The sequence below is a fragment of the Gossypium arboreum genome, chromosome 8 (assembly GCF_025698485.1).
Source record: "Gossypium arboreum isolate Shixiya-1 chromosome 8, ASM2569848v2, whole genome shotgun sequence".
Lineage (NCBI taxonomy): Eukaryota > Viridiplantae > Streptophyta > Magnoliopsida > Malvales > Malvaceae > Gossypium > Gossypium arboreum.
Genome location: NC_069077.1, coordinates 87,258,043 through 87,284,937, shown reverse-complemented (window position 1 = coordinate 87,284,937; position 26,895 = coordinate 87,258,043).

The following is a 26,895-nucleotide window of genomic DNA, read 5'->3' as shown; positions in this document are numbered from 1 at the left end:
TTGAGTTTGTCCAAGTTTGTGATATATGTGAAGCATCCGAACTCGTTGAGTTGGTCTGAGTTCATTATAGATGCGAGCATCCGAGCTCGTTGAGTTGGTCCGAGTTCGTGATATATGTGAGAAATTTGAACTTGTTGAGTTGTTCCAAGTTCGTGATATAAGTGAAGCATCCGAGCTCGTTGAATTGGTCCAAGTTTATTATGGATATGATGCATGTAATTAGGTTCCGGGTAATAGTCTTGTGTGTCCTACCGGTGGCTAGGTAATCCTTGATTTGGTCGAATACCCGACAGCTTGTGTGAGCAGCCCGTGTAGCTACACCTTGATCGATAGCTTTTATGAGCTAGCCGGCGAGTAGCTCCATTGCGAGCATTACATGTTATGAGGTAGCTTTGGCTAAGTATGTGTATGTGGCACTTATGTGCAAGTGTTCTGCGTATCCAATAGTATTCTGAGTGTTCAACGGGTAATACAATGGATGATGTTAGGAAAGTCCCGAAGAGGACATGTTATGAAAGGTATAGTTGTATACTATACTACGAGTGGTATAGATATGCACACTAAGCTTATGATTATTGAGACTTTGAAATGTTGAGACATCAGTGAGCTAAGATGTATGAATTATGATTATAAATTTTGTTGCAATATCATGTTAACTTATATTGTGCATTTGAACATGGAATTCATGAAATGATGAGTTCATGATTAGTTGAAAGTGAACTTATGATAGTTATCATTATATTGCACTAAAACAGTGTTGGACAGCAGCAGTTGTGTGACTTTAAAAATCCACCAAAAATTGTGAAAATTGAGTTAGAGACTGTATAAAATATGAAATTAAAGTTTAATGAGTGTAGTTTCACATAGAAGCTCATAATGATTATGGCTTGTAAACCTAGCTATTCATGTCATGTCTAGTGTTTATGATGTGATTATGTTTGTTTCCCATGTAAGGTTGGTAATATGACATGTGTGTTGGATGTATGCTCTATGACCAATTGAGGTGGTCATAGCCATGTAGTAATTGCATGTTATAAAAACAACGTGATAATGGTTGAACATGAGTTCTGGATGGATAAGTTGATAACCATAGTATAATGGTAAAAGTGATCATCAAAATGACAAGTCTTATGAATGTGAATTAAGGAAGCTAGACTTGGTATTATATGAGTAGAGGCATTGCTTGTAAGAGGACACATTAATGTTATGAATATATCTAAATAAAGAGTGTTTAATCACTAAAATGATGCCATGATTAGTAGTTTAAATATGTATAAGGTTGTAAGGGTTTATGGGTAACATGAAGGCTTGGAAAATAGCCTAAGTGTTGACTACACGGGCCAAGACACAGTTGTGTGTCTCAACCGTGTGAGGGACAAGGCCAGGAGACACGGGCGTGTGGCCTGGCCGTGTGGTTCGATTTTCATGCTGATGTCATAAATGGAGAGTTACACGGCCTGAGGACACGAGCGTGTCAAAGGCACACGGGCGTGTCCCTATGTCTACACGGGCGTGTGACCCTGTTTCATGGAAAATTTTTCTAAGTTTTCCTTAAACTTCTCAAGTTCTCGGTTTAGTCATGAATCAATTCCGATGTATGTTTTGGGCTTCGTAAACCCAAATAAGGGATGACATGCATGTGTTTGAAAAGTTTTGATACGAATGAAATTTTATGGCCCGATTTTATGAAATGGTGTATGTTTAAGTCAGTAATGCCTTGAACCCTGTCCTGGCATCGAATACAGGTAAGGGGTGTTACACTGTAACCCTGTTCCGACGACGGATACGGGTTAGGGGTGTTACAGTTTGCTAGTTTATTGGCTTGTTGTTCTAGGAGGTTTTTTTATGATGTTTCGGTTCTTTCTTGTTTAAGTTTTTCCGTTCCATTCTATTTTCTTTATTGAGGCTTTAAATTTGTCTTTTTTTGCTTGTTTCCCAATGATGGGATTGTGTAACATGTGGTAGGTTCACCTCCTAATTTGTTTTATGGAGGCCAACTATTTACCATTAAAAAAAACATGTAAACATGGATAATACAAAATACTAGTTCTTAATTGATGGATTTTTTATTATTTATTTAATTAAAAATTAAATTTTATTATTTGAAATCATGTTAATTAATATTTAACTAATATTACTTTTATTAACATGACGATGGAAATAACACAAGAAGCACACTGACCAACTAATTACAAACTCAATATGTTTCTTCGAAGGATAGGTAAGCTTAATGCTCACGAGTATTGCAATAGGGACTCCCCATCCATTTTGGCTTTAAAATTAAACATCTAATGACCAACATGAAAGTGTAATCTAGTTTTTGGAGCCCATCAGGAAGTTGCTTCATTTTATATCTCATTCACTAATATCAAAACCCTTAACATTTATTTTCATGGTAAAATAATGCCTTACCAGGTTAAACTATCATGGAGGTCTTTACACTAAAAGTCGAATTACATTTTGCTTTTTCTACTCAAAAAATGAGAAAATCAGTATTTATAGATCAAAGAGCAAACTAATTCTTTTGTAAAAAAATTCATCCAGTTTTACTGTTAAAAATTGGCCCCCCTATGTCAGCATGAGGTACATGTGGCATCTCGCGTGTTACTGTCTAATTCTTATGTTAGTCACGCTAGTTTTTAATAGTAAAAATATATGAAATTTTTATTAGAAACGATTAATTTGTTCTTTGATCTAATGTATAAAGACTAATTTTCCCATTTTTTAAATGAGGGGAGGGGGAATGCAACTTGGCTCCTAGTACAGAAGCCTCTATAGTACTTTTATAGGCTTTACGGGAAAAACAGCATATTATTGGGTCTGGGCTACGAATCTATAAAACCCAAAGCAAGCCCATTGTAATTAAGAGTGAGCAAAAGCTAGTTCAATTTGACTTAATCAATAGACTTTGATTAAGTTAGATTGGTTAATAGACTCTTGATCCAGATATCCATCTCGAACTAGTAACAACCACTACTTAGAAACATAATTTCACTATTACTACTATTGTACATATTACTGATCATATCAATCGCAGACAATCTTATGCAAAAACCTTATACTTGCAGTCTTACTATTCAATCACCACATATAGATTTACTCATAACTTAACATGCAGAGCTAAAATACTTACCCTGATGCGAAATAATCACTAATTATAAAAGAACCATAGCTTCTAGATCATTGATGTAAGATACATTCAAGCTTAAGGAAGGTATCAGTAAATACCACTTAAGGAAGAGGAAGAAGAGAGAAGAACCATTTCTGAAGTCATCTCTCACATATAAATACGACTCATCTTACTTGGTAGAATTTAACAAGTGTCATCTATTTCAGAACTTGCTTTCTTAATGGCCAACAGTTTCTGAGAGAAATATAAATAAGTACCTTTCATCATACTTTTCAGGCTAGGCTATACAGTTGGTTTCTATCCAGATTATTTAAAGTCTAACTAACACAGTATTTCATACAAATTAGGCACACTATACTTTTGACGAATACTCATTCCATACATACTCTTTATCTCTTAACACAAACTTCTCCTAAATATAGCAGAATATCCTGAAATCAAATTTACTAACTCATGTGGCAGTTACTGTATGCCTACATGTATACGCCAAAATAATCATGTGGGCAGATAACACTATGCCAGATAGACTATTTACTACTATACACCCAAACTTTAGACCAGCCAGATCTGGGATGTTACATTCATTTGCCAGATCTCGTAATCGAGAGCCGTCGCAATGGATAACAATATGCAGATTGATTTGATCATGAAAACTGGAGAGAAGGTTTCTTCATAATCAATATCTTCTTTTTTAGTATAATATTTTGCTACAAGTCTGGCCTCATAAGTTTCCGCTTTTCCATATGCATTTCTCTTCCTATTGTAGATCCACGTTAACCTTATGGGTTTTATCCTTTCCAGTAAGTCTACAAGTTCCCACACTAAGTTGGAATACATAAATTCTATCTCAACTTTCACAGCTATTTCCCAGATCTTAGAATCAGCTCTCTGCATCACTTCATCATATGTGAATGGCTCATCATCTTCTTATTTGGAATACTCAGTATTAGAAACACTTCTGCTAGATTGGAACAACTCAGGCCTATGCCCATTGAGACAAAGCACCCTATGCTGCTTATCGTTTGCAGCTCTATTATTTGGAGTTGGTTCTGGAATCGTTTTTGTAGGGTTTTGTATATTTCTTAAAATTTCCTCAAGTAACTCTTTACTTTGAGGTTTAAAGTCAGTAATGTAACTTTTTTCAAGAAAAGTAGCATGAGTTGACACTATAAAAGTTTTCTCTTTCGACTTATAAAAAAAACCACCCTTTGTTCCCTTTGGATATCCTACTAATATGCACAATTTTATTTGTGAGTCCAACTTCCTCACATCTTTGTCTATTATGTGGGTTGGGCATCACCAAATGCTTAAATTTTTGTAGACTTGGCTTCCTGCTATGCCATAATTCGTGTGGAATTTTTGATACTACCTTAGTTGACACATCATTCAGAATATAGCAAGCCATTTATATTGCATATCCCTAGAAAGAGATTGGTAGCTTCAAATAACTTAACATCGAATGTACGATGTCTAGCAACGTTCAATTTCTTCTCTCTGCCACATCATTCTATTGTAGAATACCTGACACGGTTAACTGGTATAGAATTTTATTCTTTATGAGGTATCCTAAGAACTTATCAGATAAATATTCTCCTCAATCAGACTGACGTGTCTTTATGGGTAAACCTAGTTGTTTCTCCAATTTCACACGAAACTCTTTGAATTTATAAAAGGTTTTGCTCTTGCGGTGCATTAGATATACGTACCCATATCTGGAATAGTCATCAATAAAGGTTACATAATACTTGTAACCACCTCTTGCACTGATTTTCATGGGGCCACATATACTAGTGTGAACAAGTTCTAGGGGTTTTTCAGCCCTTATTCCTTTTGCATTAAAACATTTCTTAATATAACCAAGTTTAGTGATTATTTCTTGGTTAATATAACCAAGTCTCAAATGCCAAAGGTACGCCTTATTAGAGTAAGAAGTTTTAAGTCTTTTATTTGATATTTCAGTCTCAAGCAGTGTGTACATATTTAGTTTGATAAAATAAAGATTATTTGACATCCATCCATTACAGATAAGATTGCAATTTCTAGATATTGCAATTCCATTATTAAAAGTTACGGTCAAGTCATCTTTTTATAAAAATGCAACAAAATTAAGTTTCTTTTGAAACTTGGTACCTAGAAAATGTCTCTTAAAATAATCTTCCTAAAATTATTAAAATAAAGGTGTACATCTCCCACTGCTTCAACTGACAGCTGTCCTATTTTTGGTTCGCAACGATAGATTCTTATCTCTAAGATCTTTCGTCTCCTTGAACCTTATTGAGAAACACAAACATGATTAGTGACTCCCGAATCAATGACCGAATAATATATTGAATCCTCCATCAAACAAGCTTCTATCATCAGGAGTTCCATGGCTTTGCCTTTGGTAGTTAGGTAATCCTTCCACTTTTTACAGTTTACCTTGAAGTGTCCTTTCTTACTACAAAAGAAGCATTTAGACTTAGATAAGTCTTTAGGCTTCTTGGTTCTCTTCCTTCCCACATGTGATGGCCCAAAGTCCTTAGCATTGCCTTTCTTAGCATACTTTCCCTTCTCTTTTAAGGAAGTAGCAACAACTATGTTTGCTTCTACTCTTCGGATAGGTGCTAAGGTTATATGTGGCCCAAAAGCTAGCAAAATCCTTGGAAAAGCTTTTGAACACCATCTCAATTTGAATGTTCTAGTCCAAATTGGCCTCATTTTCCACTACTTTAGTAAAATATCCCATTTAAGTAATCGTATGATCTTTGACCGGAGTTTCAGGCTTTTTCCAGGCATTCATCAAGCTAGTTATAATAGATTGTCAAGCTAAGGCAGTGGCCTCCGAAAATGTCTCCTAGATTACCCAAAATCACTTTGGTAGCCTTACAGCTCTTCAGTTGCTAATATAGAGTGTTGATCATGCTTGCCAGTATATAACAATGAGCTATCTCATCAGAATCCTCCCAACATTTTCTAGCCTAAGCTTGAGTGGCCGGTGGGCACTTATTATCAAGAACTATTTTAAGTTTCTCGCAACTCAGGAAAATTGTCAGGTTTCTTTTCCATTCCTTATTGTTATTTTCATTCAGTTTGTTTTTAGTGAGTATGTTCAATAAGGGAGTTAGAGTCATATTCAAATTGAAAATAAAACATTCATATATTAATATCTTTGTCTTAAAAAAATATTTGAAAACATTTTTCAATATCATGATATACATTAAAATAATGCATGTGTTTTACATTAAACCTTGAAAACATTTGTAAGTCATTGCAAAGACAATTGCTACACCTATTAAATCAAGCCACCTTGGGGTGATCATGATCAACTAATTTTCAATCCAATTAGTACATGAACCTAATTCCATAGGCATTCACACGTACTAACAATCGTGTAACATTTGGCCATCATTTTAAATTAAGCATAGCTCCTTGGAGAGTTACTTAAATAGATGGTCTTTAGTGTATAACCACTTAACCAGATGGTCTTTAGTATATAACCATGAACTCAACACCTGTCGCATCATGCATCACAAATAAGTCATCTTAAGACAATCTCAACAAGTAGCATGCTGTGACTAGTTGTCCTATTCGAAGACATATTTTTTTAATGTATCGCATGATAATATCTACCACAAGGCTGATCCAACTATCATATGATCATAAGAAAATTCTGCTTACTTTCAAGAAGTCTCCTCAGTGAAATCCACATGACAATGTCTACCTTGGGGTAGACCCATTTCATGCCATCACAAGAAACCATTGATAGAGGTCGTAAGCCTTATTTAGGGACCCTCTCCCACTTAATATTTTAAAAACATGCAAGGTTTCTAATTTCAAATTTCAATCATTAATTATCAATATATGCATGGCAAGTACTTGTGGCATTCTTCCTTAAATTATATGACATGCTTATCTCATATATGCATGACTTGCTGTGACAATTTTATAATATTCACATTCATTTATTCATAAAAATCAACAATTTTGATTCTCCACAATTTTTCTTTTAAAGGAAAAAAATTGAAGAAGTGAATGTAAACCGTGTACCAAGTAGGGTCCTAGAAAAGGGAGGTGAGTCATATTTGACCACTTAAAAACCAAGTCTTTCCTTGTCAAAGCCAATCCTATTCATGCACCTTCTCATTACCACACTTCTTATCTTTAATCGATCAACTGTGGATCATCTCATACATATATATCATAATTATATTTTTAACAATTACTAAATAGATATATAAGGGGATGAGCAATTAAAACAAAAAAAATTACATAGTTTTTCACCATAAGGCGTTCCTTGTATCTTCGATCACCATCACTCCATCTTCTTCTCGTTATGGACTCCTTTTGGGAAAAAAAACTTACATTTAAATCCTATGTCTGTATCCGACTCATAAGAATTCTATATATAAGAAATAATCCTACGTGGAGATGATAGTCCACGGTCTATTTCCTAAAAATCATATCATTGGCAAAAAATAAAAATTATATAACAAATATATAATATCACATTCGTTCCCATATATTACCTTAAACATGCGAATAATTACAAGAATGTAACATCTTATAAAATACAAATCAAACAAGATGAACATAGAGATTTGGTCTCAATTTAAACTATAAACCTAACACAACCTGGCTCTTAATACAAATTTTTGGAAAAAAATCCGTTTTGAAAATGGTTTTCTTGTACAGCGCAAAGTTAAAATTTTGAAAACCAAACCGGTTTGTAATATTTATAGTAATAAACCTTAACCGAATTCATACTTGTGTTTTCAGCTTAGTGGAAGTTCGTTGTTCCTAACTTTCAACTAAACGATCTTCTCTTCTATTCTCGTTCCACGAACTGCTTCGAGTGTGGGCTTGAACCATTTGAATGAAATATAAAACTAGAAAAATTTTCTCTCTTTTATTTGGGGTGAAAACAGAAATTCTCTTCTTTAATAGAAACTAGTAGAATTGTTATTTTGGAAAAATATATTTGATAGTTGAGAATAAATTCTCTCTATTTTTTGATAGAGTAACAATCTCTCAAAGTTGTGTTTAATGCCCTACCGGTGCTATCTATTTATATAAAGAGAAGGAAAACCCTTATTGAGTTGTAGTGGTTTATTTCAAATAGAAAAATAACTTTCTACTTAGAGTAGGAGTGGGGTGGTCGACACACCCTAGTATTCCTACTAGGGTTGTTTCCCCTTTCATGTTATATGAGGGGTTTTGGGTGTCTCTTACATCGGGTCGAATTATGAGTACTTCTTGGGCCTTTCGACCTAGTACTGAGTAATGTGATTCAACCTGATTCAATTTTTCTAATTTGTAAAATAAACTTTAACATTATATATTAAAAAACTCATCCCTATTTTACTTTTAGTAAAATTTTGATGATTTTGCCCCTAATAAAATTTTAACCATTTTATCCTTGTAAAATTTTGATAAAATATTTTTAATAATTCACAACTCAACATCTTCACTGTGATCGAATGATTTATTTTCATTTTGGGTTTTAAAATATCTCAAAAATATAAACTCATTTTTTCGATCATTTTTAAGTAATCCATATATAATTGCAAATGAATCATTTTTCTTTCCCTTTCTATTTCCATTTCCATTTTGGAAACCTACATTCATTTCCAAATGATTCCATTTTTTGATTTTGGAAAAAACCATAGTCATTCTTGAAAGTTTCTCATTTCTCTTTTCCTATTCATTTCGTTCATTTCTATTCAAACAAACAATTCATTTCTGGTTTCAATAAGCTAGCAGAGAGACCAATTGAACATTTGTAATTAGGGCTAAAATGATTTATAATTATGTTCTGGCTTTTTACCTATTAATTATAAACTCATTTAGTCATGAAGTCATTCCATTATAGTATCGTAACTGAGTTCTCCCTAATGACATACTATTACAAAAGCATCTACTTAGTGCTCGTCCAATAACCTTGTCATAAGTGTGTTACCCTCATAGTATGTCCTTGAACTCTTTGGTATAATACCTAGTTTCCCAGTATGGTCCTATTTTATCTCATGGTAACCATTACATCTCTTTTCTTAAAAAGACAATCACTATCACATAGTGATCAAGTCATTCATCACAAAGATGAACAACCCGTAGCCACATTTACTTTTCATCAACCATGTAATGCCAATGAGAGGATATCATTTACCCATGTCTTCGGCTATGAACTCCACTATTGTGAATGACGTTACGTACTGCAGAAGTCGTACACCCAATGCACTAGCTTTTGGTTCCTTATCTATTGTATAGTCTAATTTATATAATTTTTTTATAGTTTATGACACTTCTAAAAATAATATTAATCCTGAGTATTTAATTACTAATTGGGTGAATTTTATTTATATTTCAATAATGAGCACGATTTATTGAAGAATGTGATTTTATGCTATTTTTACATAATTTAATTATTTTATGCTACATATTGATCTTGACATTTTATAATGCAGTTGGACAAAGGAAATTGCGCATTATTTATTTTTCAAATAAAGTTGCATGGACATGCCCAAGTTCTCTCCATATGGATGGAAAACACATATAAAATGGGTTAAGAAGAAGTTGAGTTGATCCAATTGAAGAAGGGTCAATTGATGGACAAGTTTAGCAAACAATTAGGTCACCAAACCTTCCAAACAATGGAGAACAAGCTCAATTTGGAAAAGGCATTTGGACTGATCACAAATTCACTTTTGGGAGATTTACTGAAGGTCCCTACACTTACAAATAAATCAAAAAATAGCACACCAACTTTGCCCAAGAAACCGTTCACCCCTTTCTTGATTGAAGCATGATATCATGCATGAATCAAGCAACCAAATAACTCCCTTCTCCACAAATTATGGTCGACTATGGGAAGGAGAAACCTAAGGGATTCATCATGCTATTTTTAGTAACACACACCTACCATCCTTCACTATAAATACTCACCTCTATTCCTCATTTCAATCATCCCTTTATCATTCCTCATTTCTCAAACATCATTCATCCCTTATTCTCATTTCATTTTCCCATTTACTTCCTTTCTTTCCATGCATAAATATCCATATTTCCTTTAGCCAACAAATCCTTGAGAAATTACTCTCTTGGCCGGCTACCTTGAGGAATAGTTTTAGAAGAGCAGTTGTGAGAATAGGAGGAAAACTCCACGATTAGTCACCACAATTATCAAAGAGTTTCTTCTTCCTTTTTGCTCTTTCTTAATTATTCAATATGATTGCAAATTGCTTTGTTATTTTTTCATCAGTAATGGTAGCTTAATTATGTTTAGCTAGGATCATTGCATTAATTCAATAAAGTTTATTTAAATCATGTTATGATGTTTTGTGCCTCAGTCGATCATGTTTTTAATTAAAATTATGCATGTATTTCATTCATTAAAATGTGATTGAATGCATTAGAATTAGTTGCTTAATTCGACCTAGATAATGGCTAATAGACACAATAATTGAAAACTGCATGCTTAATTTATATCCGACCCAGATTAAATTAAGGTTCGTAATAACTTGACCGACCTCTATTACCTTGCATAGCTTTTAGGTTTATGTGATTAAATTGTTTCAAACCGACCCAGTCCCTGTTACTTCACATAAATTCTAAGAAACCCTTAGTTAAATATGATCATTAATATGCATGTTTTTTAAGTAAAATATTTCAAAAGGACTTACTATTGGTTTCAAGGTTATGAAAGATCGAGTTGCCATGGAATATTTTTTTGAAACATTATTAACATGATGAGAACGAACTAAGTTAATTGATGTGATTATCCTAACCTATTCATGTTATTGTTGTTGAAATCTTGTGAATTCTGCTGCTAAGTCCATCTCATCCATTTTATTCATTCATCATATTAGATTAATTTGCATTAAGGATCATTTTGCATTTAGTTATTTATTTTTACATCACATCACTAAAAAATTATTATGTTTTTCTCACCAAATTGTTAACTTTAATTTTACAATTAATTGATAACATAACAATCACTATGGAGACGATAACTCTTTTACTTATTACTTGATAACGACTATGTACACTTGCAAAAGCCTCGTGTTACATCTATTCAAACTTAGGCTTTTACTTACATCAAAGTGTGCGAGTCACGCATATATAGTCAACCATCCACTTAGCGTTTAGGTGTGCCACACTATGAACGTCACAAGTGAATAAATCCATAAACTGTAATGGCCTAAATTCAAGGTTATCGGAAAAATGGTTTCGTAACCATAGATCCGATTTAAAGAGAAATTTATTTCAATATTTTTGCTTGAAAATTGATATGATAGGAAAATCGTATGAAAATATTGATAGGAAAATTTTATTGATTTAGCGATTAGTTAGAAAAAAATTATTGAAGAAATTGGGTAAAATAAGGTATCGGGACCTCTATCTCGTAAAACCGAGTCGAAAATAGTTTTATAAATATTTATGAAATGTTATTAATGTGGTATTAAAATTTCGTTAGGAAATTTTAATGTTTGGGTAGTCAATTAAATGAAAAGGACTAAATTGTAATAGGTGTAAAAGTTGCTAAAGTGATTAAATAGCTTAAGAGTCTAATGAGAAAGGATTTAAAAGGCAATTAGACCCAAAATTTATTTGGGCTGGACGGCAAGGGTATGAAATCAGCAGAAAAATTGATAAATTAAGGGTAAAATTGGAATATTGCAAAATTAACTAAATAAAACTAGGACTAAATAGGAAATATCTAGATTTCTCTTCATTTCTCTTCAATTCCAGCAGCTAAAAACGCCATAGGAGGGTTCTATAAGCTGGCATTTCATAATTTTTGCACCAAGTGAGTTAATCCTTGCCTTTTTCTTGTAATTTTTGTGTTTCTAAGACTTTTACAACTAGGTCCTACTATTAAATTCATTAGTTTTTGATTTCATGGATGAAATTGAAAGTCACCATGGTTGAGTGCTGTAAGTTTATGATGAAATAGAATGAAATTAAAGCTTTAATTTGTTTATGAGATGATTTTATTAGGCAATTTCAATGGAAATTGATTTTAGGACCTAATTGTGAAAATGTTTGGAATTAAAGTCTATTGCTGAAATTATGATTCCTAAAGGTTGTAAACTAGTTTAAGGTGATAGAATAAAATGTTAATTGAGAAAAATCAGGTCAATTGAGAGGCTAATTGAGTAGGGACGAAATTATCATTTATTAAAAGCTTAGGGAAAAATGGTAATAAACGACTTGCACTAAAAGCAGTTTGGACAGCAGCAGTAGACTAACTTTGAAAAATCACCAAACATTGTAGGAATCGAATTAGAAGATGAAAAAATATGGAATTAAAGCTTATTGAGTCTAGTTTCTCATAAAAGAAATATTGTAAGCAATGAATTTGTAAATTTTAAGTATAATGAATTTTGTGAGACAAGGTCAGAATGAATTCGGGTTCCCCTATTCTGACTTTGAAAAATTATAAAAATTGAATAAAAATAATTAGGGACTTAAATTTATATGTATAGAATTCTGAATGAATCTATTTTTAATAGAAACAAACAAAACATCATTTGAATTCTTTATAAAGAGATAATTTATTTTTAGTGAAGAAGGGTCGAAGCTGTTAGACAACGAGCAGGGGTGACTTTGAAGAATAAACTGTACTGATTGGCTAAACCAAAAATTCTGAAAATTTTATGGTAAAAATATATATGAGTCTAGTTTCAGGAAAAATTAACAGATCTTAATTTTGAGTTCTGTAGCTCAAGTTATAAATAATTTAGTGACTAGCTTTGAATGAACTATAAATAATAGTTGAATTATAGTGAATGTTGCATATGAAAATGAAATGTATTAAATTGATAATTAAATTTATTTATATAGATCCAGAAGATTCAAATACGAAGCTAGATCGAGGAAAGGAAAAAGTTCAGGATTAGTAGATTTTTACTATTTACAAACAAGTATCAAGGTAAGTTCATGTAACTTTAATTATATTCATAAATTGCTTGAGATTGTATGTTATTGATGTGAATATGATTTGAATGTTCATTGTATGAAAATTAATAAAACATTGATATATTTGATAAAATGGGAAGAAATCCCGGTTGAATGAAAGGAAAATTCGATGGATCTGTAAAAAGGAATTGACGGTAAAAAGGATCAAGCCCAGACGGGTGATCCTATCCTGATATAGCCCTCCCGAAGAATATGTGTAAAATGGATTTAGCCCGGACGGGTAATCCGAATTAGGGTCTGGATTTAGCCTGGACTGGTAATCCCGACAATACTCTATGAGTTTATATTGCAGGGGATTTATCCTGGACTAGTAATCCCACTGCAAGGTTGAGGTTCGCGGGAGTGTGCTCTCTGAAATGGAAATGTGCGCACATGAATATGAATTGACAGACTCGGAATTGTACACTAAAAGCGTACCTCTGAAAATCCATCGAAAATTCCAAGAAATTCAACGGGATAAATATGGAAAAATAACAAGGAAATGGAAATCATGGTATTGACGAGCTCATCAATCATAGTATATATTATTGGTACATGGAAATTATTGTACTAAGTTGAATGTTGAGTTTGTGCATATTAGGGTAATAATGCATTGAATGGATATATGGATGTTTATTGTATTGTATTGAAAATATTAGGTAAGTATAATTCTTGTTACATGAGCTTACTAAGCACAAAGTGCTTACCCCGTTTCGTTTTTCCCTGTTTTGTAGTGTTAAGAGCTCGGAGGTCGGATTTGGTCGGAGACACATCACGCTATCAACCTCAGGATTTCGGTATATAAAGAAACTTTATTTTGGAAATCAATGGCATGTATAAGCTAACAAAGTAAATGTTAACGTGAAATGAATGTAAAGTTAGCCATTAGTATGGTTAACAAACCTGGTTATAGATATGTGATGACGTTGTCTTATATAAATGCATGAATCTATCATGAAAATATGTTGAATTGATTTGGTTGACGTGGATTGGTCTCGATTTAATATTACAGGGAAGGTTAGATATTTATAAAAGGGCTATATTGAATATAAAAAAAAAATTAATTCGTAAACTCCGGTAATGCCTCGTACCCTATTCCGGCAATGAATACGGGTAGGGGTATTACATAAACGAATCCATGATCTATTTTGCTTGGGTCCTGTCTAATGTACTATCAGTCTAGTCAGTCATATCTATGTCTCTATCTTCTGTCTGCCCAATTGGACTTGATAGACGACATATTAGCCTTTCAATTGGTTTGCTAATTTTTTATTAGACTAAGGACATATTAGTCTTTCAATCGGTTTGCTCATGTTTGACCACGTATACCGCTTAGTATTAGTTTAAACAATAGAAAACCAATAAGTAACATTTACTTCTCTATTTTGCTTTGCGTGCAAAAACCATTTGAGGAAAATAATATAAAGTATATTAATTGTAATAAATGAATTTATTTTATTAACCAATCTATTCAAAAATAATTATAAGTTTATAAATGAATATACTACATTCAAGGCACTAGATCCATGCAGCAAGCACGCATCTTTAACCTTGGCCAATTGGAGAGTGGCACATGCCCAACAATTTGCCTCGCTAAAACATTAGTATAAATAGAAAGGACTCTCCCCTTGGATAACACATTCAAACATGAAACTCATTTTCAGATCACTACTTATTCACACACTTCATTCTTCTATATTTTCTCTACTTGGAGAGCTTCTGTCTCTAGAATCCCTTCTCTCAACAATTCAAGGCCCACATAAGCAAAAGCTACTACTCGAGACTAAAAACATTGTTCGAAGGAATTACCGCTCTTGCAAGACTAGTACATCACTCTTACATTACTTTCCATAGTTTATTTTCTATTTACTTTACTTATTTTTGTTTAATAGTTGACTTAACTGTTAAAGTGTGCATCGAAGGACAACCTTCGACACCTTCTCACACTTGTCTCCTCCTCCCAAGAGTCTGAGATGAGACAACCATGAAATAAGGTCATTTCCTTCTCCCTTGACGCCATTCATTGTCTGAAGCCTCCACGAAACCATAACTCACTCCCTTGGTGCCATCACCCGTCCAAGATCTCGACTATGGTCCTGTTGGAAAAATCTTGTTTAGAAAACTTTTTCAATTACAGCGAAAATTTAAAATTTTGAAAACTAAGCCAGTTTGTTATATTTATAGTAATAAACCTTTTCTCAAAAAGTACTTGTGCTTTGTGCAAGATAAAGTTGTATCATTCTCGACTTTCAATCGAAAAGTCTTCCCGCTATCTTAGTGCCTCGAATTGTGCCAAGTGTCTGCTCAAGCAACATAAACCAAACAAAGAACAGTAAATGATTTAATTAGTTTCAGTGGGAAAGTAATTCTCTCAATAGAAATCAGTAGACATTGAATTCCTAGAAAAATAGAATTTATTCTTAGAAAATAAATTCCCACTACTTTATAGAAGAATAGCAATATATAAAACTTGTGTGTTAATAGTTATTCCATTGCCATCTATTTATAGAGAGAGATAGAAGAATCCTAGTTGAATAAGAATAACACAAATAATATTCATTAAATAGAAAACAATCCCCTAGTTTAACTAGGAGAGTGGTTGACGACACACCTTAGTAAAATTACTAGGGTTGTCGTCCCTTCATATTCATGAGGGGTAGAATTGAGCCTCTCATGTATTGAGTCCAATTATATGTGCTTGATAGACTTATGACTCAACACTTTATAATTTAATCCAACCCAATATTTGTTTTCTATTTCCTAAAATAAATATTATTTACTTAATTAATTTAATCAATCGAATTAAATAAATTAATTTCCAAATTAAATAATTTTCTCAACCCAATGCTAATTCGTTAAAATCATAACAACTTTACCATAAAAGAATCTATGAGGAAATATACTTAATTTCCTTATTAAATGGATGTATAATGACTAATTAATTTAGTTATATTTTTAACATAATTAAATAATAATTCAAAACCTTAAATTAATTTTAAGTCATTTTTATACTTAGTGAGAAAACACATTCATTTGTGAATGTGATCCATTCCTCTGACTTTATCATTTCCGTTCATTTTTTGTTTCAACGAGTTAGTAGAGTGACTGATTGAGCATATATAATTATGGTTGAAATAATTTATAATTAAGTTATAGCTTTTTTCCTATTAATCATAAACTTATTTAGTCACGAATTCATTTCACAATAGTATCGCGATTGAGCTCTCCCTAATTACATACCATTACAAAAACTACACTAAGGGCATTAGGTCCAAACAAGTCCTACCTTGCTCCTTTGGTGTCATCACTTGTCTAAAACCTTCACCATTGTCGTATCTCACTCTCTTGGTTCCATCACCCATTTGAGACCATCTTTACATTCGTATCTCACTCCCTTGATGCTGACACTCATTCGAAACTTCCATTACAGTCATACTCCAGCTCTTGACACTACCAACCATTTAGGACGATTTCACTAGATTTTTCCTTATCACTGACACGCTTTCCCTGTGCACCTTCACCATTGTGGACAAGAGAAATTTTATCTACAATGTTTTTTGCTTTCATTGGGATGAGGAACCAAGAAGCATGCCTTTAAAAAGGGTGGAGGATAAAACGGTTCACAACAACACTTCCTTGAGACACAAATGAAGTAAGACAAGAACAACTTTTGAATACGTCCGAACCGAAGACAACTAAGCCTATAAAACAAAGGAGTGAGAGTTTTGGTACTCCAACATGCCAAGGGCGTAAAAATAAAAATGTCACACACGAAATTCCGAAGGACCCGAACTCAAAGAAGAATCAAGGGGTCGATTGTATAGAAATAAGAATTTTTGAACTTAAATGAGATATTTAGAAACTTAAGTGGTTGGTTGGGAATGATTAGATTTCAATCCTGGTTTAGTTAGATTAGAATCAACTAGTTCCATAGTGGGAGACAAAATGATTAGGATTTTATGGTGGTATTGATTTGTGTAGACTGTGCAAATGGAGTTTATATAGATGTGTGTGGAAAAAAATTCTTATCAATTCTATTTATCAACCTTTCTCTATAAAGCATCATTTTCTTTAGTAGTTCTGAAGAATAAAAGATTGTTGCTGAAGAAAGCTTCGCATGTTGCGACTGTCGTGAGAATTGAAGTCTGGTGGTAGTGAAATTGAGGAAAATGGTAAACTTCTTTACCCCTTTGAACTCGTGAATTTAAGGAAGAAGTAAAATAAGGACTGTTGGAACGCCGATACCTCTATGGTACAGTAGAAAAAAATTTTTGGAGATCCAAACCATGGATCCATGTGCGAGGAACGAATTAGGGTGAAAAAAGTTTTGAAATTACCGAAACTTCAATCTGAGTAGACAGTGAAGCCTCGGCAATGAGAATACTATTTTGCTTTCAAATCCAAGCCACAATATTTATGACCCCGACCTCTACGTAATCCACCCAGTTGACAGTGAACGGAAGAAATCCCCAAAACTATTTTCAGAGATATTTTGCTTGACAGCTGCTTGACCTAGTAGCAAAGCTTTGGTTTTGTATATATATATTCACTTTTTAGGGGTTTTCTCCTTTTCTATATATAACTCCCTTATAATTGGTATGTATATAACTAATTCTTAATTTATTAAATTTTAATCAACATAATAATCTTAATAAAATAAATAAATATAATAATGTTTTAACCAAAATTATAATTACACTAATTATAATAAAGATTTTGGTAAACTATATTTATTTAAATTTATATACCAACCAAATTCATATATTAATAGAATTATGTTCTCCTTATTTGTACAACATCTTTGTACATATAATATGTTCGATATTTGATTGCCCAATTAAATTAATTCTATAATTAATTTAATTCATGTGACAACCAAACACAATACCAACTATGTTTTATTCTGTTCATTTCAACCATAGGTGTGACCCTTTAGGTTCTTGTAACGTTAGCAGTAATACTAGAACGATTCTAATGTTACGAACAATGAGTGGCATCTAGCAATGCATCATTGCTACCAGAGTTACAAGAAGTCATGATTCGACATAACCTTTTGTGATTAACCTTTCATGCATTAATCCTTAAGTCCTTTATCTCTGGAATGGACAGAAGTCATGGAATAGTCACACTTGCATAATCCATCCCATGTTTCTTGATACCTTGAGTAGACTATGATACAGAAATAAGTATCACATCTCATATCAACTTATTTGAGCATGGCCATGCATTTCTAGTCTCACTCAATCAAGTGGCCTAAGATATTACTCCTATTATGTAGGAGGGACTTATCCTATATTGATCAACCATATCCCTCTACATAGATTATGGTATATCCAACATCAGCCTTTATAAAACAACCAGTTACGGTGTATGTTTGACTGTATCAAAATATACAGCTCACGATGTTGGGATAATGATGATCTTAAATCTGAGGATCATATACATATTAATCACTATAAGTAATGTCGTGACAATTACATAATAGTCCAAGAAACATACTCTTAGCAGGTCAGTCCAATATGTTGTTCTCTAACACACATATTCATGCATTGATTCTAACACTCCATATCAATGACAACTCTTTATCATCAATCAACTACATGTTAGTCTTAATGCATTATTGTTGACCTAGTCAACAATAATACTTGACTAAGGACCTTTTAAGAATAATCATATTATTCTTAGGAAATTATTATAAAATAGTTTATTTATACACATAGAAAAGAAACTGAAATAATAATGGCAACACCTTTTATTAATAAACATGGTAAATCAAGTATGTTATTACAACCATCTCGTGATTGATCTTTGGGCATACTTTTACAAGGACTTCCAAAGTTTTTGTATACCTTTAGATTCTGGTTTTCTAAGGACTGAACACCTTTAATGGTTTTCAAGCTTAGCTGCCAAGATAAAGGAGGCTCTGGCATTTGGACAAGCTAACCTGACAAGAATGGGAAGCAAGGTAAGCTTCGGTACTCTATTTCTGAGTGAGCGTTGACCATGCATTGTTTGAATGGTTCTTGTGTTTAGTTTTTTTGAGTTGCCTGAAACTGTTGATGGATGGATATTGTAAATAAGCATGCTCAACATGAATTGGCATTGAGTTCTATGATGATGCATGATTTTTCCGTTAATTGTGAATGTTAGGCATGTACAAGATTATATAAATAATTAAGTATCCGCTAGTGTGTCAATATATATGAAAAGGGTCATAATAATATGTATATGAATTGCATATGTTGCATGTCTATGGTAGTGGAGTTTAGAAGGGAAATTATGGACAGGATAGATGAAGGTAGGATTAGGAAATGGAAATTTTTGGTAGATACCACTATACGGATTTACTGTGTGTAAAGCTCTGGGCCTTACGGAGGAGACACTGCAGTGTTTAAGCATTAAGGTATAGGAATGAAAAAATGGAGGAATGGGCAGATGAATAGAAGAATAGAATTCCATTACGATACCGTCATTCGTGGTTGCTTAGTACAAACTGTAATTTGTGAAGCTTTGGGCATTGCAAGGGAGGAGGGCACTTTAGTGTTCGAGAATCAAGGTAGAATGTGAAAAGGAATGTTATCTTCTGATCCTTTAGGTTGACATTGTGATGATGTTATTTAGGTTCCATAGAGAAACATCACGATAATGGTTAGCAGGCTCTATGGGGCGACACTGAGATGGTGGTAAGGTCTTTTGAGGTGACATCTCCAAGAGGTTTAATATGTAAGACCATAGCTCGACTATGGCAACCAATGCAATCTTCCAAGACATTAAACATGGGGAATTTTGATATGTAAGGCCATAGCTCAACAACGAATGGTAGTTTGCCAAGATGATAAATACAGGACAATCCCCCAAGAAGTTAAACATGAGGAATCATGATATGTAAGGTCATATCCCAACTATGGCAAAAAGCAAATGTCTGCTGGGACAATAAAATCGAAGGTTATCAAAATGAGGAAATGAAGATCTTGGTACAACTCTCGTGGAGAGTAGCATGATTTGATAAAATTGGCGTGCTTGAGAATACGGGTATGAGTCAGCAAATGGTGGCTAATAAATCGGGATCAGTAATGATTATAAGATGATCAGGAAGAACCTAAATCTAGGTGTCCATGGGTAAAAATGAGAGGTCCATGACTGGTAAGTTCATCGAGGTCCACCCGAAGATAATGGTTGCTTAGACAGCCGATATTTGAGGATACCAGAACATTGCGAATAGGTATGTTAGTTGACCAGAGTTATGGAACATGGGAAGTTTGCCAAGGGCTCATTAGATGAAAAACCTGCCGAAAACCAACAAGAAGAGTATGGTACGATAGGGATTCATCTATATTATGAGTCATTTGAAGAATCAGAGCAAGATGAACAGTTAGCCAGGGATAGATGGCACAGTACGAAGCTACCTTGATGGTAGGGTGTCTACTCAAATGGCTTATCCATAAAGTTAAAATAGTGAAGACTGAGTTGGTTAAGGTAAAGTGGAAATTTGGGGTGAGATAGAATCAGGCTAGTATCATTGAAAACTAGGGTTACAGAGAATGCATCAGAATCTAAGACAATGAATAAGACCGCCAACTGCGGGCTGAGGAAAATGGGGAAGGGGGTGACCTTGCTAGTGAAACCTATGGAAATGTTAAGGATGATGGAAGAGTCTAAATTCTCTACTTTAAAATTTTGTCCCTAAAAGTTTTCAAAATGTAATTGTGGAACTATTTCATTGGATCTCACTAAGATCATCAGAACTTACGGTTGTACTACCTTGATTGCAGGGTAAAAGATTATTATATTTGCCCTGGGAGAGGACTGAGCCAGACTTTGCTAGCTTGAGGGAAAAGGGGAATGGCAGTCGTAACATGCATATAGCGAGGCACTTTTGTAGGCTTCGCCTCTGGGGTTAAGATGAGTGTATTAAATTTAGACTTTGTAAATACTTGTATGAAAACCAAGTTTCATGAACTTAATATTGATTTTGTATGGTAGTAAATAATATGCAATCCCTTATAATTAAGTAGAGCAAATGTATAAGTAGATAGGTTCATGATTTGTTAAATTTTATGGTTCTTTGTATCATTTGGTACATGAATTCAACGATTTGGTGGGGTATAGGGTGTTACAGAAATCCTCAAACAACTTAGGGATAAGGTATGATACCTCACGAAAATTGTAATATCTCGTTTTAGGGTCAAATCAGAACAATGGTTTCGAGACAATGAATCTGAAGTAGAAATATTTATTTTATTATTTCTTTAAGGTCTACAGTATGAATGAATGATTTTGTGAAAACTTCGTTAAGAAATTTTATCGATATAGTGTCCAATTTGACTAATAGGACTAAATTGAAATAGGTGTAAAATATGTGTTCTAGAATCTAGAGGTGTCTAATTGCTATGAAATTTTAAATTGGAGATCCTTAAATGGTAATTAGACCATTATACTTTAATTTGAACAAAAATGGACATGGCTGGGTGAAATTTCAAAGTTTGGCATTAAGGGCATTTTGGTCATTTGGCTAATAAAGACAAAACAAAACAAATAAAAGATTTCATCTTCTCAATTTCATCATCCTTGTGCCAAAAATTGAAGATTCTTCATACCTAGGGTTTGGCCAACTTCCAAGCTCGATTGTAAGTCTGTCTTTGTCCTGTTTTTAATTATTTTTACGTTTTTGTGAATATTGTGACTTGATTTAGTTATTCTAAAGACTAATTTGAAAGAAAATCAAAGTCTAAAGTTATACCCATGTTTAATATTTGTGTATTTTTATGTTTAATGGTAGAAAATGTATGTTTGGTGTTAGATAAACAACATTTACCAAGTGATTTTTGATGAAAATGTCAAATAGGGACCTATTTGTAAAAGTTGTAAAATGTGTGTAAAAATGTGAATAAATGAAAAATGTGGGCTGATATGAGTACTAATAACATTCAAATAGGCTTGGGTAATGAAGAAATTGAATGAAAATTATTTTACGAGCCTAGGGACTAAAATGTAAAAAGTTGAAAATTTAGGGGCAAAAATGTAATTTTTGCCATAAGGTGTTTTGGGGATTAAATTGAATAATGTGATGATTGAATGAGTTAAATGTGGTATTATAGATCAAGAAAGAATAGGTTTTGACCTAGACCAAGGAAAGAACAAAGTTGTGGACTAAATCGAACTATTAGCCATTTTGTACCGAGGTAAGTTCGCACGTTAAAAATAAGATTTAGAATAGTTGTACTTAAATGGTTTAATATTGCATGAATTGTATGTTTGATTATGTGAATGAGTATAACACTACAAACAAGTTTGACGACGAATCAACAAGCAAGAAATCCCGTTTGAACATTAGGAATAGGGTAGGATACAAGTGACATGTTACTAGGGTCATTATGTGTTATGGGATTATGTAATCCGAGTACTGGTCTTGTATGTTCTACCGGTGACTGAGTATACTGGTATATGTTGCGGATACTTAACAGCTTATATGACCAGCACCGCGTAGCTATGTCTTGACTAACTGCTTGTGTGAGCAGGCCCATTGATAGCTCGAGAGCGAGCAACTATGTGATATGAGACTTGGGTAGCTTTGCCTACATATGTGGCACTTAGTGTGCAAATTTCCCGAGTATCCGATATTTTTATCCCGAGTGGTTCACGGGTATGTCAAAGATGAGAATATGTGTAAGTTCATTTAAAGATGGTTCAGGTATGTACGTAAAGCTCATGTTTATTGAAAGCTTAAAATGATGAAAATGACGTAAGCTTAGTGATGGAATGAATTATGATCATGAGACTATGGTAAATTTACATTTAATTATGTTATAATATTTAAATGTTATATGCATGGTAAGGTTGCTTATTTCTTGCATACGAGCTTACTAAGCTATATAGCTTACTCCATTTATTTTTCATGTTTTTATAGCGTCACTAAGCTAGCTCGGATTGGAGATCATCGGAGATTCGAATTAGACTATCAAACTTTCATTTTGGGTATTGATGATCTTAGTATTTTGAAAGTATGGCATGTATAGGAACTTGGTTATTTTGTTATTTGTGTCATTATGATTTTAGCCAAATGAATTGGCTTGTAAATGTCAAAGGCTTGTTGTGGAAATTGGCCATGTAAATTGGCTCATCTTGGTTAACATGGTTGTAAGTATATTTATATGCATGTATGTGCTAATGCTTTTAGTGATGTGGTTTATAATGGTATGTTTGATTTAACCTGTTAAATGTCATGTGCATGTTAGATGATGGTATTACATTGATATGCATTAGCCATGATTGTGAATGTTTGGTTGCCTAAGTGTGCCATGGATTTGTGCTATTGAATTGGTATAAGTGTTTGTGCTAATAAGGGTGGAAAATGGCTTGGTAGATAGCCTTTATTTTGTTCACATCGGCAGGCACACGGGCGTGTGTCTAGGCCATGTGTGACACACGGTCTGCCCAATGGGCATGTGTTCTGGCTGTGTGTTCGCTGCACCTAAATTTTGAGAAACAGAATGCTCAGAATTGTGCACACGGACAGAGACACGGGCGTGTACCTCAGCCGTGTGGACGGCACGGCCTTGAACACGGGCATTTGCCCTGGCCGTGTGAAGTCTGCACCTATTTTATGAAAATTAATTTTCCGCACGGCCTAGCACACAGGCGTGTGACTTGGTCGTGTGACCTTAATTTGTTCATGGGTTACAAGTTAGAAAGTTACACGGGGTCGGGACACGTGCGTGTGTAGCCACACGGCCTACCCACACGGGCCTGTCCCAAACTACACGGACATGTGACCCCTGTTTAGGGCAAAAATTTTCTAAGTTTTGTAAAAATTTCTAAAGTTCTTGGTTTAGTCCCAGACCACTTCCAAAGCATGTTTTGGGCCTCGTAGGCTCGTATTAGGGACTTTATGGTTGAATGCAAATGGTTTCAATTTGGACGCAAATTTACGACTCAGATTTGTGTGAATGCTTGTGTTGTAAGTTTGGTAATGCCTCATATCCTGTTTCGACGTTGAATACGGGTAAGGGGTGTTACAAATATGGTAAAAGATCTTGCCTGCAAGAATAAAAAAAATGGACAAACATTACATCCAAGGGAGAAGATCCATTCAATAAGACATGGGAAGAGGCTAATGCCACATTTGTTGATACCTCCCTCAACATGACCTTTTTCTAGTCCAAACAGCTAGCCTTCTACATTGTGATGTCTAACAAACAAAAGGACACTTGAAAAGACAAGGGAAAGACAATGGGAATAATTGCTCATTCATCCCTCTTCAACTTTAGCAATCTTGAAAGCTCACCCTTCACCTCGGGCATTAAGATTGAATCCCCCAAGGGGTCCAAAATGCCAATCATGAAAGCTAAGGTACGAAAAATTTGATTGATCACTTGGAAGTGTTTCGGACAAACATATCCTTACAAAAAGTGAGCACCACTCTTATGTGCAATGGATTTTCTGTTACCCTAAAAAGGCAATATGCTTGTGGTACTATTATTTGAAACTACGGTCTATATAGAACTTCAATACCTTGGACAAAAATTTTTAAGCTACTTCATAAGCAACATTGTTAACAAGAAGATGTCCATTACCTTAATACTAGTGAAAAAAAGAGCGGATGAAACTCTAAGAGAGCACGTCACCCTTTTTAATGTGGAGACCCTTCAAGTTAAGGATTTGGATTATACTATTGTAATCACAACATTCATCAATGAGCTAAGAGATAGGGACTTCACTAAGTCCCTCTCAAAGAAGCCATTGAAGGTCCTGTTAGACCTATTTGTGAGGGTCAATTAACCATATCAAAGTTAAGGAAACTATGTTAACCAAGCAACAGGGAAATAAATAAAAGAGAAGGGAAACATGTGAACCCATTGAATGGTGATCTACAACACTTCTAAGATAAGAAAAGAATACATGAAGGTATGATATTTATACACCTCTTAACAGACTCAATGGGAAGTCATCTTCACAATAGAGAGGCTAAACGCAAAGAAAGAAACCTCGAAGTATTGCCTTTTTCATAGAGACCACAAACATGATATAGAGGAGTACATTCACCTACAAAACCAAATGGAAGACCTAATAATGAAATGTTACCTTAAAAGGTTTAGCGACAAATGTATGAGGGACACCGCTCCCTAAGGAAATAAGCGAAAAAGAGGAGGTTGCCATAAAAAAAGGCGGCTGAAAAATAAAACCCTTCACTAGTGATAGACGACCTGGATAAGAGAGGCCCTTAGCAGGAGTTATCCATGCCATAACAAGAGGAAGCTCGTTTGGAAGACCAACTGGGACCGGAAGAAAGTTGCAAGCCAAGTTCAACATGGTAATAACCACTCGTGAAAATGAGGAAGGATGGAAAGATGAGCCCATCTCCTTTGAATTGGAAGATTTGAAAGGAGTTTAGCTATTGTACAACAACATGCTCGCTATCTTCACAACCGTCTAAAACCATTTGGTAAAAAAATTCTGTTTGAGAATAATAGTGCTAGTGACGTCCTCTACAATGAGGCAATGAAGAAGCTGATCAATTGCAAGCATTTCATATGCCTCTTTTTGGATTTGACAACAAGGAGGTAAAAGTTGAAGGAACCATCACCCTACCCTTGATGCTAGGAACACCTCCTCATATCACCAAAATGCTGGTGAAATTCTGGGTTGTAAATGTGTCTTTGACTTACATTATGCTCTTAGGTTGACCAAGTCAAAAGGTGCTGAAAGCGATAAGATCTTTGCTCAACTTGAAAGTGAAATTCATCACTTATTCGACATAGGGGAAGTTCGTGGTAGGAATGGATTGTGGATTTGGATATCTACAAATATTCTATCTATTTTTTTGAGGATTCAAATATTGTGGGTTCAAAATTTAAAATTACTATCCTTTGTAGATACAAAATAGATGCGGATAGGTACATTAGATATCCATTATCTGAATTTGCATTACTTATCTGGATAACGAACAGGGACTGAGATTCGATTATTTGAATCCATTGGTTGCAAAATGCTTATAATTTTAATTATATATACAAAAGAATTTTAATGGATTCAAATTCGAGTTTTTGTGGGTTTGAATATCAGAAAATGATTGGAAATTTTGAAATTGGTTTTCGTTTATGGATTTAGATGTTTAATTTGAATTCATATGTGAATGATAATATTTAGATAATTTGCAAATAATAAATGGATTTGAATTTTTAAATAGATTTGCGAAACATAATTAAAAAAAGGGCTTAAATAAAAAATGGTACCTAAACAATACAAGTTTTCCCAAATTAGTATCTAAACCTTTTTTGGTCAGAACTGGTACCTAGACTATTAAACTGTTGCCCATTTTACCCCAATTGTTAGTCTCATTAGAAAAAAAATTCAGTCAATCATAACTTGCCACGTAGACCTCTATTTGTTTTACCCATTTTCTTATGTTTTCTTCTTATCAAACAAATTTTGTAACATCCTGATTTAATGTCTAGTCGGAACAGTGGTTTTGAGACCAAAAATTCGATGTAAGAAAATTTATTTTTATTATATTTTTATGGTATACAATTTGACGAGATGATTTCGTGAAAATTTCGTTCGAAAATTTTGACGTTTAGGCACTCAATTTGGTCAAAAGGACTACAATGTAAAAAAGTGCAAAATTGAGTGCTATATGCTAGAGGTGTCCAATTGTTATGAAATTTTAAATTGGAGGTCCTTATATGGTAATTATACCATTGGGTAATTTTTTGGACAAAAGTGGACATGAAATAGGTGATATAGAATATTTTTAAGTTAGGGGCATTTTGGTCATTTAGTAATTAAAATGAATTAAAAACAAAATTAAAAGCCAATTTTTGTCCATCTTTAAG